We start from the raw sequence: 17,783 nt of genomic DNA, 5'->3' as shown, positions 1-17,783 counted from the left end.
ACACTCTCCTCCCTCTATGCCTCCTCCATCACACTCTCCTCCCTCCATGCCTCCTCCATCACAGTCTCCTCCCCACATGCCTCCTCCATCACACTCTCCTCCCTCTATGCCTCCTCCATCACACTCTCCTCCCTCCATGCCTCCTCCATCACAGTCTCCTCCCTCCATGCCTCCTCCATCACACTCTCCTCCCCACATGCCTCCTCCATCATACTCTCCTCCCTTCATGCCTCCTCCATCACACTCTCCTCCCTCCATGCCTCCTCCATCACACTCTCCTCCCCACATGCCTCCTCCATCATACTCTCCTCCCTTCATGCCTCCTCCATCACACTCTCCTCCCTCCATGCCTCCTCCATCACACTCTCCTCCCTCCATGCCTCCTCCATCACACTCTCCTCCCCACATGCCTCCTCCATCACACTCTCCTCCCTTCATGCCTCCTCCATCACACTCTCCTCCCCACATGCCTCCTCCATCACACTCAAAAAACAAGCAAACAAACAAACAAACAAACAAAAAGGCTTCAGCAGTGATGGAAACCGTTGGAAACAGAAAGCTGATGCCGATGTAATTGAATGAAGGGTCCATGTCCATGGTCTAGCCTCAGCAAGCAACAGAACTTGGCAGTCTTGGCCACATGGTTTGGCTTTAGAGTCAAGGATACAGGAAAGGATGTGGAATCTCCTTCCATAGCTAGGGAAAGCCTCTGAGGCCAGGCATGCATAAGGGTTGTCCCTGCACAAAGGCCCAGAGAGGCCATTGTGTGAAGCTGGGAGGTTGAAGCCTGGATTGTGTTGGGGACCCCAAAATGTTAGAGATGCCAGAGTTGTGGGACACCTGCCCAAACAGGGTGTGGAACCAGCCCAAGAGAGAGAAGTGTGTTATAGTCAACAAGCTGGGAGGAGTTGGAGCTCTGAAGAGCATTTGACATCAGACATGGAGATGCAGAGCTTGGAGTTGACCCAGTATTTCCTCACTACACTCCGTTTCCTTCCTTTTGGGAAGGTAACACATATTCTGTGCCAGTACATGTTGGAAGTATATGTGACCTACTTTTTTATTTTGATTTTACAGGGGGTTACAGTTAAGACCTTGCATGAGTCTCAGAAAAGACTTTAAACTTTGAACTTTGAAGTAGTGTTGAGACTATGATGGACGATGGAGACTTTTGAAGTTGAGCTGAATTCAATGTTGCTTCTTATGACTTCAAGCCTATGGGAGCCAGGGAGTGGAATGTGGTAGTTTGAGTAAGAACAGGGCCCGTAGGCTCATATATTTGAATGCTAGTCCATAGGGAGTGGCACTATTTAAAGGGATTAGGAGGTGTGACCTTGTTGGAGGAAGTGTGACACTGTGGGTGGGCTTTGAGGTTTTAAAAATGCCCAAGCCAGGACAAGTGCTACTCTCTTTTCTCCTGCAGCCTGCAGATCTGCATGTACAACTCTCAGCTCCTTCTCCAGTACCACGTCTGCCTGCGTGCTGCCGTGTTCCCCACCATGCTGACAATGGACGAAACCTGCAAAACTGTAAGCCAGCCCTAGTTAAATGCTTTCCTTTATAAGAGTTGTCATGGTCACTGTGTCTTCACATAGGACATAGATCTACCACTAAGAGTCTTTCTCCTGGCCTCTTAATTCTTTTTTGTTTTAGTTTTTTGAAACAGGGTTTCTCTGTGTAGCCTCAGCTGTCCCGGACTCACTTTGTAAAACAGGCTGGCCTCAAACTCACAGTGATCCTCCTGCCTCTCCCTCCCGAGTGCTGGGATTAAAGGCCCGGCTCTTAATTCTTTAAACACATTTTTCTATTGATATACTACTGGTTTCCTTTTAAATTGCCATATTTTGGCAACTTACTATGTTTTTAAACATATTTTAATTTGTGGCTTATAAAAATGCAGCACCTTGGATTGAACCCAGAACTTCACACAGGCTATATGAAGGTCCTTTTTCTCTATTTTTTTTTTATTTTGAGGCTGTGTCTCATTAAGTGGTCCAGGCTGGCCTTGAATTCACTATGTAGCCCAGGCCAGCCTTGAACTCTCACTATAGCCTAGACTAGCTTCCTGACAATCTTGGATTTCCATTTTTATTTGAGATTTGCATTCCATAGACAATATTGTGTCAGTTTCTTGAAAAGGCTATTAAACCCAAGAGATGGTTTGAGTAAGCCCATCTTCCTAACACTACACAGAGTGTGTGATGCTTAGCATCTGCTTCTTCACATACAGATGGCTGCGTTTTTACAAATACTCTGAGTGAGACGGATGATGAAGTTTACTCTCCGTAGAACCCTGGTAGACATCACAGCAAAAGGGGCCACATGATACATAAGTTATTATTATCCAAACCAATAAGCACTCCACTTTCCCATCTGTCCCCAATAGAGAAGCCTGTGTTTCACAGGAGTGAAGGGTCAGTGGGCACACACTCCACCTCCATGACTCAGTCTCAAGCGTGTTTCCTAAAGGGTGAAAGTAAATGTTACAGTTTTAAGGAAGGCCTAACTGCTTTAAGAATCGAGGCAAGGTTCTGACAGTAAAGACTACAAGACAGATCTGGGGAAGGAGCCAGGTCGTAGGCAAAAGGACACTGATGTTCAAGCCTGGGCCTTGGACTAGAACCTTCTAGAAGGTTTGTGGAAAATGAGTTTGCCTGGATCTTTCCCTGTCCTCCTAACCTGAAATCTAGGACTTGGGATACAACTTTTACTCATTTCTCTCCCAGAACTTTAAGCCTTCACAATCTGAGAGCCACAAAGTAACCATTTCCTGGGACTCCTGTCCTCTCTGATGTCACTTCTTATCCCATCAGCCCAACTTTTGAAAACAAAGTTGGCTCCTAGCACAGACTAAATAGTAAGTTGTTGCTATCGACTCCACATGCCCGGAGCGTTTCCTTTGCAACAGTCTTCAACTCTCTTTCTTCAACAACAAAATGAAGACAAGAGTTAGTTTCTCTCTAGCTTTGGTGCACTGTTTGGTCTTAATGTAAAACATAATTAATTTCCCAGTGTTCTTCCCAGTGTGACTCAGTTGAAAGAGGTTCCGGATCCCCTGGACCCAGAGCTGTAGACACTTGTGTCTGTTCTTAGACCCTAACTCTGTGAACAGAAAGGTTCGATTGAAGCATTGTGGATGCAGACCAGAAAGGAAGGCTCACCCTGGGACCTATTGCCTTCTCAGGCTTAGTGAGACTCCCTAATGAATACTGCTCAGATAGACCAGGGAGCAGTTGGGGAACCAGCCATTAAACAGCCGAGAGCAACTTTTATAAGGAAAGTAAAGAGCAAGTGGGGAAAAAGCTTCCAGTCTCTCTTGGCCAACTTCCTGTTTTCATGTTAAATCTTGATGTAATTTTTTTTCCCAGTCTCTTAGTCTTCTTCAAAAACATCATTAGTCTTAATAACTACTCAGGGACATATTAAAAATGCATATTGATGCCCCATCATGGTGGTACATGACTGTAATCCCAGAACTCAGGAGGTCAAGGCAGGAAGATCGTGAGTTCGAAGCTTCCTGGGCTGCACAGTGAGCTTGTCAGACTTCTATTGCTTCGGCAAGACACCACGACTAAGAAGCAAGATGGGGAAGAAAGGGTTTATTGGACTTACACTTCCATATTTTTCATGATTGAAGGAAATCAGGACAGGAATTTAAACCGTGTAGGATCCTGGAGGCAGGAGTGATGCAGAGGCTGTGGAGGGATGTTGCTTACTGGTTTGCTCCCCATAGCTTGCTCAGCCTGCTTTCTTTTCTTTTTTTCTTTTCTTTTCTTTTCTTTTTTTTTTTTGGTGGTTGTTGTTTTGTTTTCTGAGACAGGGTTTCTCTGTGTAGCCTTGACTGTCCTGGACTTGCTTTGTAGACCAGGCTGGCCTGGAACTCACAGCGATCCACCTGCCTCTGCCTCCTGAGTGCTGGGATTAAAGGAATGCGCCACCACCTCCTGGCAGCCTGCTTTCTTATATCTAGAACCCAGACCACCAGCCCAGGCATGGCACCACCCACAATGGCTTGGGCCCTCCTCCATCATTTGTTAATTAAGAAAATGCCCTACAGCTGGATCTAGGGAGGCATTTTCTCAATTGAGGTTCCCTCTTTCCAGATGACTCTAGACTGTGTGTCAAGCTAACACAAGACTAGCCGGCACAGAACTCTAGGCCACGCTAGGTGTGCACATAGCCTTCGTTCAGAAATGTCCACCCCCCAAAATAGGAACATCCCCAGGATCCAGCCACACAGCTTCTGGTCAGCAAGTCAGGAGCAGCCTCTCGGTAATCTGCCCTTTTGTTTTTATTATTTGTTTGTTTTACTTTTGAGTCAAGGTCTCTGTTAGGATTCTGCTGCGGTCCGCCTATCTGTGATGTCACTGCTTACCTGCCACGGGGGCGTGGCCCTGCCCAGGGCCATATAAAAGAACAGACCCTGCAAGTGGCCTGCGGGTGCTCTCGCTCTCTCTCTCTCTCTCTCTCTCTCTCTCTCTCTCTCTCTCTCTCTCTCTCTTTCTCACACACACCCTTCTCTCTCTACTATCTGAGGTTATTCCAAGGGACTTGGAGTCCAATCAGAGGAAAAATGTACGCTGTAACCCAGAAATCTACGACCGATGGAGCCCATGGATGGGGTTTAGTGAAGAGAACCAGGGTGTGCCCCTCTCCTAGCTAATCAGAGAGGGCCAGGAAACTGTAACTAGAGGGAAGTGTTTACGAGTAAAGAAAAAAAAAAGAAAAAACAAACAAACAAACAACTTAACAATTAGCCGGTGTGTGAGGAGGCCGGAATCGGGATCCAGGAGTGGATCTATAAGCGAGAGGGTGAGCAGGTCCATGATGGAAAGAGAGGACTCTAGTGGTTTTTATTGGATAATCTGGTAAGCATCACCCCTTATCACCACCGGAAGGGCTTCCCCAATGCTGGGCGCCAATGTAAAAAGCTGTGCTGTGGGATGGAATCAACCACGCAACAGATCCACTTAAGAGGTTTAATAGGGAGATACAGGAACCGTCTCCAGAGACACAGGTGGAGGGGGGGGGCAGAGAGAGAAGGCAGGGAGGGAGGGAGGGAGGGAGGGGGGAGAGGGAGAGAGAAAAGTAGTGAAAGGTAGAGAGGAGCTAGAAAGATAGAAAAGTAGAGAGATAGGGAGGGAGAAAGAGGTAGAAAGAACTAGAGAGGTAGAGAGAGAGCCACTCACACGAAGTTCTCTCACCTCAAGCAGTGCAACCCTAACATCACCATCCTGACTGGCTATAAATCCAGAGCTGTCACAGATCAGCTTGCCCCTTTGCCCTGTTCTCCTTTCTCATGCTTTGGCCTTTCCTGCCTCCAGTCTCCATCCAAACTCCTTCCAAGCCCCAGTCATGTTGTGTGCAGGGAGAAGACCCTCCAAGAGCCCTGGAGACTCCTGCGGTTTTAGGAGCTGTTGCTAGGGAAGAGGAGCTAAGGAAGAGCGCAATGATTCTGCCCTCCTTTAAGCTGTGTGTACAGTGCGTGTTGTCAAGTTGACGAGGAAGAGTACCTTTATGCGGCAGGATGGGCAAATGTGGCATGCAGACCACAGATGCCCATCTTATCACTTGCTACAGCATGGATGAACTCCAAAGGCATGGTAATCGCTGGGAAAAGTCGGTCACAAAAGCTCATGCTTTCTATGACTCTGCTTGTATTTGGTTCTCAGACTGGTAAAACTCATGAAGACCAGACTCTGACTGGTGGTTGCCACAGGCAGCTATGTGTGATAGCCACCGTAATTGTATTCGGAAACATTTTGCCTGTGATCTCCTCAGTTTGCGGCTGTGCCACGAGCATCCTTTAGGTTTGCGTGGGTCTTTAATCTCGCCTTTTAGGTGGTTATGACACTGTTAGACTCTTTTCCCCCCTACTTAAGTGTTTTTTCAGTGATGTGCTAGCTTGTGCTTGCTTCCTCCTCTTGGTTAGTATAAACAGTGCTGCAGAGGACACAGGTGGAAGCAACTCTCGGAAACTGAGGTTTTCAGTTCTCTTAGATCTGGGTCAAAACTTGAGGTTGCTACGTCATATGATGGCTCTATTATATATTTTTTAAAAGATTTATCTATTTATTTATTTATTGTATCTGAGTGCTTTGTCTGCTGAAGAGGGCATCAGATCACATTATAGAGCATCAGGGGCTGGAGAGATGGCTCAGTGGTTAAGAGCACCGCCTGCTCTTCCAGAGGTCCTGAGTTCAATTCCCAGCAACCATATGATGGCTCACAACCATCTATAGTGAGATCTGATGCCCTCTTCTGGCCTGCAGGCACACATGGAGGCAGAGTACTGTAAAAATAATAAGTAAGTAAGATCTTTTTTTTAAAAAAAATCAGTCTGGTAGAACTGAAGCTATGGCTCTGTGGCATGCACTTGCCTAGCACCCGGGCGTTCCTGGGTTTGACCCACGGCATGGAAACAGACAACATATCATAGCTGAGATGAGAAATCAGCCAACACAGGATGCTTACTAAGTCCCCTGCAGATGCCACGGCATGCAACCGTGCCTCCGGCAGCTGGTGCATTTTCATTGCCTATATCTGGTCTTCACACATGTTATTGGAGCTAACACATTGCTGTTTCTATTACGTAATACAAAGCACTCAACTGTAAGGCTTCGTGCACATAATTTTGTCTCTGGAGATGAACTTCTACACACGTGCTTCAAGTAGTTATGCTCTGCTCAGGAGGCTTGATTTACTTGATTATTTTTCAATAAGCAAAAAAAAAAAATGGTTTGCACGCACATATCATTGTATTTTGCACACGAGAAGGAGTGAGATGAGGTTTATCTCTAGAGGAGATAGCGCCTGAGCCTGTGCCTGTGTTTGGTTTGAGGTATTTTTTCTAACATTATTTATTTGCGTACATACATCTGGTTGTGGTGTGGGTGCACGCCATGGGCCACGTGTGGAAATCAGAGGACAATTTAGGGTGTCAGTTCTGTCCACTCTGTGGGCCCCAGAGCTCGATCTCAGGTGACCAGGCTTGGTGGCAAGCACCTTTCCCTGCTGAGCCATCTCCCTAGCCACCATGCACCTCTGTACAGACAGTGACAGAGGCGATGTTTTTCCAGGCGTGCTGCTGCGAGCCACACACTCCCTTCCCTGGGTTATTAAAACAGCAGGAGCCAGTGAGTGAGTAGGGCTGACCAAGGCGGTTTGTAGTAATTACTTCCTTTATTTCTTTTAGCCATTCTCCTTTCAATGGCCTGAAGTCATCCCTACTATATTAAAAGTCACCCCAGAAGTGGGCCTCCTCCCTGTCAGCTCAGTTCTGCAGCAGTGTGTCTTCTCCTATCACTGACTTTTAAACGCTAGAACCCAAGAATTCCATGTAGTCTACCTATCTTTATCTAAAGAGTTGATCGATATTTATATGTAGCGTAACACCAAGGGTCCAATGTCAAGCCTAATTTTTCCAACACCACTTGTTGAAGGCCAAACCACTTTAACAAAGCATTGGGGGCGGGGCATGGGGAGACCGTTGTGGAGTTCTGTGCCTGTGGAGGCCAGAGCAGGACATCCGGTGTCCTCCATCATCTGGGACTTACTCCCTCTAGTCTCTCCATGAACCTGGAGCTTTCCACTGCTCAGCTAGCCTGGCTGCCAGTGAGCCCCTACGATCCTCCTGTTTCCCACCCACCCCCATTCCTAATGCTGGGCCATGCTTGGCTTCTCACAGTTCTGAGGATCCAAACTCAGCCCTCACGCGTGCACTGCAAACTCTCGTCAACTGGGCCATTTTTCCATTCTTAACAAGTAATTTTAGCCTAGATTCCATTTGGTTTTTCTATCTAATTAAATAGGATCCAAACATACGTTTGCAAAAAGGCTTTCATGTGCTATCCTAGTTTGGGTTGCTATTGCTGTGATGAAACACCATGACCTAAAGCAGGTTGGGGAGGAAAGGGTTTAATTTTATTTTAATAATTTATTTATTTTTAATTTTATGTGCATTGGTATTTTGCCTGCATGTATATCTGTGTGAGGGTGTCAGATCTTGGAGTTACAACAATTGTGGGGCAACATGTGGGTGCTAGGAATTGAACCTAGGTCCTCTAGAAGAGCAGTCAGTTCTCTTAACAACTGAGCCATCTCTGCAGGCCAAGAAAGGGTTTACTTGTTTTAAACTTCCATACCATACTCTATCACTGAAGGAAGTCATGGCAGGAACTCAAACAGGGCAGGAACCTGAAGGCAGGAGCTGATGCAGAAGCCATGGAGGAGTGCTGCTTACTGGCTTACTCCCCATGGCTTGCTCCCCCATGACTGATGGGGGAGGGCCCAGCTCATTGTGGGTGGTGCCATCCTGGGATGGTGGTCCTAGGTTCTATTAAGAAAGCAGGCTGATCAGAGCATGAGGAAGCAAGCCAGTAAGCAGCACTCACCATGGCCTCTGCAACAGCTCCCGCCTCTAGCCCTGTTTGAGGTCCTGTCCTGTCTTCCTTGGATGACAGACTATGCTGAAGATGTTTAAGCCAAATTAACTCCTTCCCAGCTTGATTTTGATCGTACTGTTTTGTCACGGCAGCAGAAATAAGATAAGGGCATTTTCTTTTTCTTTCCTTTTTTTTTTTTTTTTTTTTTTTGAGACAGGGTTTCTCTATGTAGCCTTGTCTGTCCTGGACTCACTTTAAAGATTAGGCTGGCTTCAAACTCACAGAGATCCACCTGCCTCTGCCTCCCGAGTGCTGGGATTAAAGGCGAGCGCCACCACTCCTGGCCAGGGGCATGTTTTTAGTTGAGGTCCTTTCCTCTCAGATGACTTTAGCTTGTGTCAAATGGACACAAAATCATCCAGCAGGTGATTTTTGCACATTGTGTCAGAAATCTAGATATGGTACCTTAACTATTTAATGTTTCAAATAATTATCAGCCAGCTTATGAGGGGAGGGTCAGGTTCTTTTTTCCCATCCTCCTATAGCCTCAAGGTCACCTGGGTATCCTCCCAGAGGTCTCAGCTCCCAGCCACGCCCTCTCCTGCTTCTAAGCTTTATACTTTTTGTTTCTCTTCTGCAATGTCTTCACCATATTCTCTGCCAGATCAACTCTGGCCCCTGTTTCCGGTGTGTCTTATCTGTTGGCCTCTCTTCTCAGACTCGCTTGCTTCAGGCAGAAGGAGGCACCGGTCTTCTGAACTCCCACACACATTTCTGGGATCTTACTGGTACCTATACTTGGTGGGCGGGGTGGGGGTGGAGCTCAGAATTGCTTCTGAGCATGCGCAGTGCTTGCTTCTGAGCATCCGAAGTGTGAGAGGCAATGTGAGCAATCAATGTGTGCCCAGAGAAAAGAGCAGTGTATAAAACCAGAGCAGAACATGGCCAGCAATGTGTTTCAGACAAGCAGAAATGAAAAGGAAAGAAGTCTAAAGACCACGAGGCTCACAGCCATGTATTTCCTCAAGACTAAAATGCTGGCACTCTAAAGCAGAATCCCTTGAAACGCAGCTGTTTGAAGACAGGGTCTTAATTAAGTTAAGCTGCTCTCTGCTTGGGTCCGGGTCCACTCTAACTAGTGTCTGTGAAATGAGATTGGGAACCGGTCATAATGCACTCAGAGGGACAGCGCTACAGACACAGGAGAAGATGGTATTAACAAGCCAAGGAGTGCAGCCATGAGAGGAGGCAGCCCTGCGGATGCTTTGGTGGTAGAGTTGGAGCCTTTGGGACTGTGAGAAACAGATTTCTGTTGTTTAGGCTTTGATATTTGATGTCACAAATTTATTCTTTAGCAGTAGTCCCCAGTGATACAAGCAGGAAAGGAATAAATCAAGGTATCTTTTTTAGCAGATGATATGAGTTTTCACATTAAAGACCCTAAAAACTCCACCAGGAAACTCCTACAATACACAAACTTTCAGTAAAGTATCAAGATACAAAATTAACACACAAAAATTGGTAGCCTTCCTCTATACAAATGACAAATGAGCCAGGTGATGTTTAACCCCAGCACTAGGGAGGTAGAGGCAGGTGAATCTCTGTGAGTTCAAGGCCAGCCTGGTCAACAGAGCAAGTTCCAAGATAGCCAGGGCTACACAGAGAAACCCTGTCTCAAAAAAAACAAAAACAAATAAACAAAAGGCTTAAGATTACTCTAACCAAGCAAATGAAAGGTAAAAGACTTGTAAAATAAATACCTTACGACATTGAAGATGACACCAGAAGAGAGATCTCCCATGCTCATGGATAAGCAGAAATAGTATATTGAAAATGGCCATCCTACAAAAGCAGTCTACAAATTGAATCCCCATCAAAATTCCAAATTCCAACACAATTCTTCACAGAAATTGAAACGACAATTTTCAGCTTCACATGGAAACACACACACACGTACACACACATACACACACACATACACACACACACACACACACACACACACACACACACACACACACACACACACCCCAGGATAGCTAAAACAATCCTGACTAATGAAAGAATTGCTGGAGGTATCACAATCCTTAACCTCAAAGTGTGCTACAGAGCTCTAGTAATTAAAACAGCATGGTATTTGCACAAAACATACACAGTGATCAATGAAATTGAATTGAAAACCAATACATTAGTGAACATATAATTATTTTTACCAAAAAAAAAAAACAACCAGAAATACACACTAGAAAAAAAAGCATTTTTAACAAATGGGGCTCATCAAAGTGGTTGGCTGTATGTAGATGAGTGCAAATAGGTCCATGTTTATCATTCGGCACAAAACTCGACTCCAAATAGATCAAAGACCTCAACATAAGGCCATATACCTAAATCTAATGGGACTAAAAAAGTAGGCAACAGTCTTGAACTCAGTGGCACAAAGAAAGACTTTCTGAACAGGACAACAATTTCACAGACAGGCACTAAGACCCACAATTAATACAGTGGGACCTCGTGAACCTGAAAAGCTTCTCCATAGCAAAGGACACATCATCCAGACAAAGCAGCAGCCTGCAGAGTAGGAAAAGATCTTTACCAATTACATATCTAGTATCGGGTTAATATCTAAAATATATAAAGAACTCAAAAAAATTGAACATCAAGGAAGCAAAGAACACAATCAAAAATAGGGTGCAGACTAAACAGAATTCTCGAAAGATGAAACACAAATAGCTGAGATACCCTAAAAGGTGTTTCCACATCCTTATTCAACAGGGAAATGCTAGTCAAAGCTACTTAAAAATTCCATCTCTTATCAGTCAGAATGGCCAGATCAGTAAAAACAAATGACTGCTCATGTTGGCAAGAACGTGGGGTGAAAGGAACGGTCACCTGTTACTTCTTGTGCAGCCACTGTGGAAATCAGTGTGGTGGTTCCTCAGGAAACTGGGAACCAATGTACCTCAGGATCCAGCTGTGCGGCTGTTGCGTGTACACCTGGAGGACTCTATGCCCCACAACAGACTCGGGTTTTCACCCTTGCTTATTGTGCTGTATTCATAATAGCCAGAATTGGGAACAGATGTCTATCAGTAGACGAATGGATAATGAAGATGTGGAATATTTACATAATAAAATATTATTCGGATGTTAAAAAATGAAATTATGAAAATTTCAGGTAAATGGATGTAGCTAGAGAAAAAAAATCATCTTGAGTGAGGTAACTCAGACCCCAAAAGATAACTATGGTTTGTATTCTCTTATTTATGGGTCTTAGCTTTTAAGCCTTCATCCCCTATGCATGCTGCAATCTGTACAATCACAGAGGTTAGGTATAGAGCGAGGGACCAACGGGAGAGAAGGATCTCTCAAGGAAAGGGAAATATAATTAATAGTTATGGGGGGCCGGAGAGATGGCTCAGTGGTTAAGAGCACTGGCTGCTCTTCCAGGGGACCCGGGTTCAGTTCCCAGCAACCGCACGGCAGCTCTCAATTGTCTGTAACTCCACTTCCAACAGATCAGATACCCTCATGCCAATGTACATGCAGGCTGAACAGCACTGCGCATAAATTGGAAAAAGAAAAAAGAAAGTTATGGAGAGACGGGGGAGAGACTGGTGTAGGAAAGAGAGAGAACGGGGGTGGAGGGTGGAGTGGGGGAATTCAGGGAGAGACAACCAACTAAGGGACGTTGGAAGGATCATATGGAAACCTATAGTAGGAAATTCTTAAAATACATACATAATAGTATCACCAAATAACAGGCAAGACGGTGTCCGAATTAGACACCTTTCACCACCAAAGGAAACATCGGTGCCAGGATCAGGTTAGATCTAATTGAGCTGTTGGGCAAACTGGCCCAATAGAAACTCCCAAACAGATTTTGGATGGTAAAGCCCTATTGCTGAGCACAGCACATATATATCTCATTGACTATGGAGAAGTTATACTTGCGCCTAACTAGAGCCTTCACGCCCTACTGACTAGTATTCATGGTACTGGGATGTAGTCTGTACTCTGCCAGAGGAGAAAAGTAACCACCCCAGCAACCCAACTACCAACCCTGAGATCCACGACGGTAGCCTGCCTGCATGGCACACAGATATAATAGTGCCACAAATGATGTGGGAGTAACCAACCAATATCTAATTGAATTTAAGGTCCACTCCAAGGGATAAAAACTCTGCCTGACACTGCTAGGGTGGCCAAGAATCTGAGACTGGTTAGGTCCTGAGCCTTGGGGGAAATCAAATACTACTGTTTTGCTAAAGGAACCCAGCAATAAACTGATCTCTAATGACATTCTGTTATAGCCATCGATCTGCGTGTCACCCAGTCATCATCAGAGAAACTCCCACCTGCCGCAGATGGGAACTAAGACAGAGACCCCCGGCTGGACAGTGTGCACAGAGTGAGAGTCTTTGGAAATCTCAGACATAAATGAGATATCTTTATCAAACCCCTCCCTCTCAGGGCTCAGGGAACTATTGGGAAGAGGAGGCAGGAAGATTGTGAGTGCCAGAGGGAGTGGGTGACACCCAAGGAAACAATGTCTTCTAGACACATCAGGACCGCTGTGCACACGAACTCGCAGTAACTATGGCAGCGTGCACAGGTCCCAGCCAGGTGAGGTCCCAAGGCACAGAAGGGTAAATTGAGGTAAGCTCTCATCTCTAACCAGGAAGCCATCTCCAACTGACAATCACTTGCAAAAGAAAAATTAGTTTTTTTTCCAACAGAGTCTCACTGGGTACAAAAATCACACTTCAGGGTAGGCCCCATGTCCAGCAGTAGATGGCCAACACAAAATGAACTCCATGCTATTTTCATCTTACAACACTTTTTTTGAACATTTTTTAAAAATCTTATTGATCTTTTACTTGTATATTATGGTTTCCAATTTTGTGTTTTTATGGTGTGTGTGTATGTGTGTGTGTGTGTGTATTAGTTATGGTTTTGTTGTTGGTCTTCCTTTCTTTCTTTCCTTTTCTTTTCTTTTTCAGACAGAGTTTCTCTGTGTAGCCTTGGCTATCCTGGACTCATTTTGTAGACCAGGCTGGCTTCAAACTCATAAAGATCCATCCTGCTGTGCCTCCTGAGGGCTGGGATTACAGGCATGTGCCACTGCACCCAGCTGCCTGTTGGTTTCCAAAAGAGAGAGAGTAAAGTGTAGAGTCAGATGTAAGCTCAATTTTCTTAACAATTATACTTTATTATGAACTCACTGACAGTGAGTACCTCACTTACAGCCCAACTAACCCAAACAATAGGAAAAGGCGATTAAAGAACACAATAATGAAACCTTAAGGATATCAGTTCAGAGGAAAGATTCTCCTGGCGTAGTCAGCAGGATCTCAGCAAACCCGCAATTCAACCAAGGTGGCTGCTGGAACCTGGAACAGCAGTGGAGGCCTAGAGCCGGAGCCCAAAGCCTTGAAGCCTTCCCTGGAGCAGTTCTCTCTCAGAGTGTCTCTTAAAGTGTTGATGAACGGCCAAAACAGTCCCAATTCCTCTGTCTCAAGCCTCTTGTTTTGGACATGTGTGTGTGTATATATATATGTGTGTGTGTGTGTGTGTGTATGTATGTGTGTGTGTATGTATGTGTGTGTATACATATATGTATGTATACATACACAGAAATATATATATATATATCCTCTCAGAGTCTCTACTAGGATGTTTTCAGTTGACAACATCCAAGCTCCCCCACAAAGTGGTTCGACTTCTAAGGTGATTAACATCCTGCTCTCTCACTAGTCTGTTCCCCATCCCACACTTGGGATCAACACAAAAACATGTTCATCTCTCCTGCAGTCAGATGGATGAGGAAGTGAGGAGAATCAGGAAGTGTGTGAGGGAATGGTAGCCATGATGAGACTATATTGTGTGAAAAAAATTGTTTTCCATAAAAAAAATAAAGTCTGGCAATATATACATATATACATTATATATGTGTGTGTATATATATACATATATGTATACACACACACACACACACACACACACACACACATATATATATATAATAAAAAGACAAAAGAAACGCAGCTCTGACCTCAAAGAGAATGAGGTCTGGAGGTTCTGGAGGTAACCGTGAGTAAGGCCTGGGAACACAGGGTTAGGTTACTCCAAGTTCTGTGTTCCAACGTGATAACCATGCCACGAGGTTTGAACAGGAACAGAACAAAGTGCCGCATAAATCAACACATGTTTCAAATATGCTGGTGGAGCCATCAGGTGGGTGGGTGTGCTGCCTGTTTTCTGCCAACTGGACACCAGCTCGAGCCATCCGGAAGAGGGGACCTCAACTGAGGGGCTGTCTCCATAAGACTTGCCTCCAGGCTAGTCTGTGGGGCATTGCATTGATTAATGATTGGTGTAGGGTTGCCCAGCTGACTGTGGGTGGTGCCAACCAGGGAGCAGGGAGTTCTGAGTGCTGCCTGCCCAAAGAGGGTAAGAAGTGGAGGGGTGGCCAGTGAGCAGTGCCACTCCACAGCCTCTGCTCCAGTTCTTGCCTCCAGGTTCGGCTCATGTCTCTTTTTTTTTTTTAAGGATTTTTTTCCTTTTTTTTTTTTAATTAACTTATTCTTGTTACACCTCAATGGTTATCCCATCCCTTGTATCCTCAAATTCTTCCCTCCCTCCCATTTTCCCCTTACTCCTCTCCCCTATAAGGAATTGTAAGCTGTAAGATAAAATTCCACCCCACCTCCACTGCCTTTTATTTCTCATCCGTTAAAACCAAGAGGTTTTTTTTGTTTTGTTTTGTTTTGTTTTTGTTTTTATTTTTTACACAGCAGGCTTGTCCCTGTGTGGGAAACTGTGCTCCATTGCGCCATGGAAGGAGGCATGGCGGAGTTCTCAGCTCCGGCTCTTCCCCTCACTTCAGCCCAGGGATTGTGCCTTGGAGCCTGAGGCTCTTGGTCTAGCAGCAGGTCAGCGGGAGGCACCTAGAACAAGTCTCACACTGTGTTCTGGGTCTGAGTTCCAACAATCCAGTGATTGTTACCCCCCCCCCCCCCCCCCGTACGGAATCTCCTGGAGCTGGGGTGGGGCCACCACAGCTGACTCTCAGACCAGGACAAATTTATTTGACAAGTTCAAGGTGAGGACCATGTCCCCTTTACGGAGACCCTACATTCCAGTTCTAAAAGCAGAACGAGCTAAAAGAAATGGAATAACAGGCCGTCTTGCAGAGAAAGAGACAGCAAAAGGAAAACTCCTTATCTGTAAATTCGCTGGAGATTCCAGATAAAGCAGAGCCATTGCTGTGAGCAAACCTGGGATCACACACTGAAAAGCTACCTGTCCCTGAGGCTGTGGCTCCTGCAAACAGGGGGGTGGGGGGGTGACTGGGGGGACTGGCAGGGTTATAAATCTACTTCCTGTCTGAGAACTGTATTCCTGGGAACCTTCTGATTAGTCCCACGTGAAGGGATGATAAGGACAGAAGGAAAAAAAAAAAAGGAAAGAACTTTATGCTTGCCAGAGTCATGGAAGGATAAATAAAGCTCTTTATAACTTTATCACGGAAAGGAAATACTAGACATTAAAGTAGACATACTAAAAGGGGGAGGGGGGCAACTCAAGATAACTGGAGAACGGCTAAGTGCTCACACTCAACAGTAACCCTGATGAAAATGCTGCGGGCACAGTCAGTGAGGTACTTATCCCGTAGGGGGGAGGGTGTCAAATAGTCAATAAAATGGGATAATAATAATAATAACAACAATAATAATAAATTTCAAAGTCCTAGGAAAGAATGCAATCAAACACATTAACTTTTTGTTTAAATAAAATGGTTTCAGAGGGGCGTGGTGGTGCATGCTTATAATCCCAGCACTCTGGGAGGCAGAGGCAGGTGGATTGCTGTGAGTTGGAGGCCAGCCTGGTCTACAGAGCAAGTGCAGGACAGCCAAGGCTACACAGAAGGCCCCTGTCTCGAGAAACAAAAAACAAGAACAAGAAAGCGTCTGTTCAGAGAGTAGTAGATATAAATTATGTCGCTTCTGAGTTGGGCATAGGAAGACATCAAGAGGTTCCCTTCCCTACACTGGGCCACTCTTCCCAATATTTATATATTTACATTCTGATTCTGTGTGTCCTGCTGCATGTAACAAAACTCCATGGACGGCGTGACATTCCTTCCTCATGGTTCTGGTGTCTGAGAGCCCCATATCAAGAGCCCACCAGGTCTGGTGCCTGAAGAATGCCAGGATCCGCTTCCATCCTGGTGCTTACAAGTTCTTAATCCACCCTGAGGGCTCTGCCCTGGCCATTTAAGGCCCTGCCCTGTGAATACCATCTCAGAGGGTTAAGTCTCGCCATGGATTTGGGGATTTAACCACTGCCTGTTGCCTGGGAGCCTCTCCTTTCCAATGTGAACGTGGTCTGTTTATATTTCAGAGTAAAGCCCTGGCTAAGCATTCTGGGAGTTTTGCACCTAAGGCTGCTGCCCCTCCCCCCTCCTGGAATGCCCTCTGCACCTGTGGGTGGGAGGCCCTAAAGGGTGATGATTGTCCCAGGCAGGCCCCCTCAGTTGTGTGCAGGAGGGCCCTCTAAATTGCTGAGGACTCGTTGCTTTACACACAGTGAGAGTGAGGGAGACCCAGGCTGTGGCTTGCCAGAGAGTCTGCAGTCAATACTAACTCAGCTCTTCTTCTTCTTCTCACCCTTAACTTTATGGGCCCCAAACACAGAGTTCCCATGAGGCTTTGCTCAGAAACATGCCTCTCACGTTCTCCCCAGGGCCCTCTGTGGATGTTCTGGGCAGCAAAACCCACCCTGCTGTGGGTGGGGAGGCCTAAGGTGACATCACACCCCATTTGCTCTGTCCTTAAGAAGTTTTGAAATCTACCATGGATGAACCATCCACTCAGTTCTCCAGGATGTTGAGGGTTGAATTATTTTTTTTTAAGATTTATTTATTTATATAATTTTATACATATGATTGCTCTATTTGCATGTGTATTTGCATGACAGAGAGGACATCAGATTCCATCATAGATGGTTGTGAGCCACCATGTGCTTGCTAGGAACTGAACCCAGGACTTCTGGAAGAACAGCCAGTGCTCTTAACCATTGGGCCAAATCTCCAGTCCGAGGGTTGAATTTTTTTTTTCTTCACTGTTACAACGTTAGAGTCTTAGGAGGGAGAGGGACCAGTGGCAGAGATGACAATGCAGACAATAATGTGGTAGCTTCAGTCAGCTTTGTCTGTTTCCGTGTCCTGAATCAGCCAAATCGAACCATCCAGAATCATGAAAGTATTTTCAAAAAGTAGCCTTTGGATACATTTAAAGCTTCCCACACACACGCCCCCCTCCTGCCCCTGCGAGATCCCTGGCTCCTGCTTAATAGGTTTTGAAGTTATAACCCTCACCACCATGTGGTTCTCCAGAC

General features: G+C 45.6%; 1 protein-coding gene across 1 annotated transcript in view; it reads left to right on the top strand.

Annotated features, from left to right (window-relative positions):
* The window catches only part of SPATA13 (spermatogenesis associated 13), a 271,150-nt gene that overhangs the window by 69,310 nt on the left and 184,057 nt on the right, over positions 1 to 17,783 (top strand). Inside the window, exon 3 of the mRNA XM_084767572.1 lies at positions 1,424 to 1,529. The gene's annotated coding sequence lies outside the window, so the exon portion shown is untranslated. The remainder of the gene's footprint in view (positions 1 to 1,423; positions 1,530 to 17,783) is intronic.

This window comes from Acomys minous, assembly GCF_964271855.1.
Source record: "Acomys minous genome assembly, chromosome: 18".
Taxonomy (NCBI): Eukaryota; Metazoa; Chordata; class Mammalia; order Rodentia; family Muridae; genus Acomys; species Acomys minous.
Note: the sequence above shows the minus strand (reverse complement) of the source record. Positions and strands in the feature narration are given on the sequence as shown.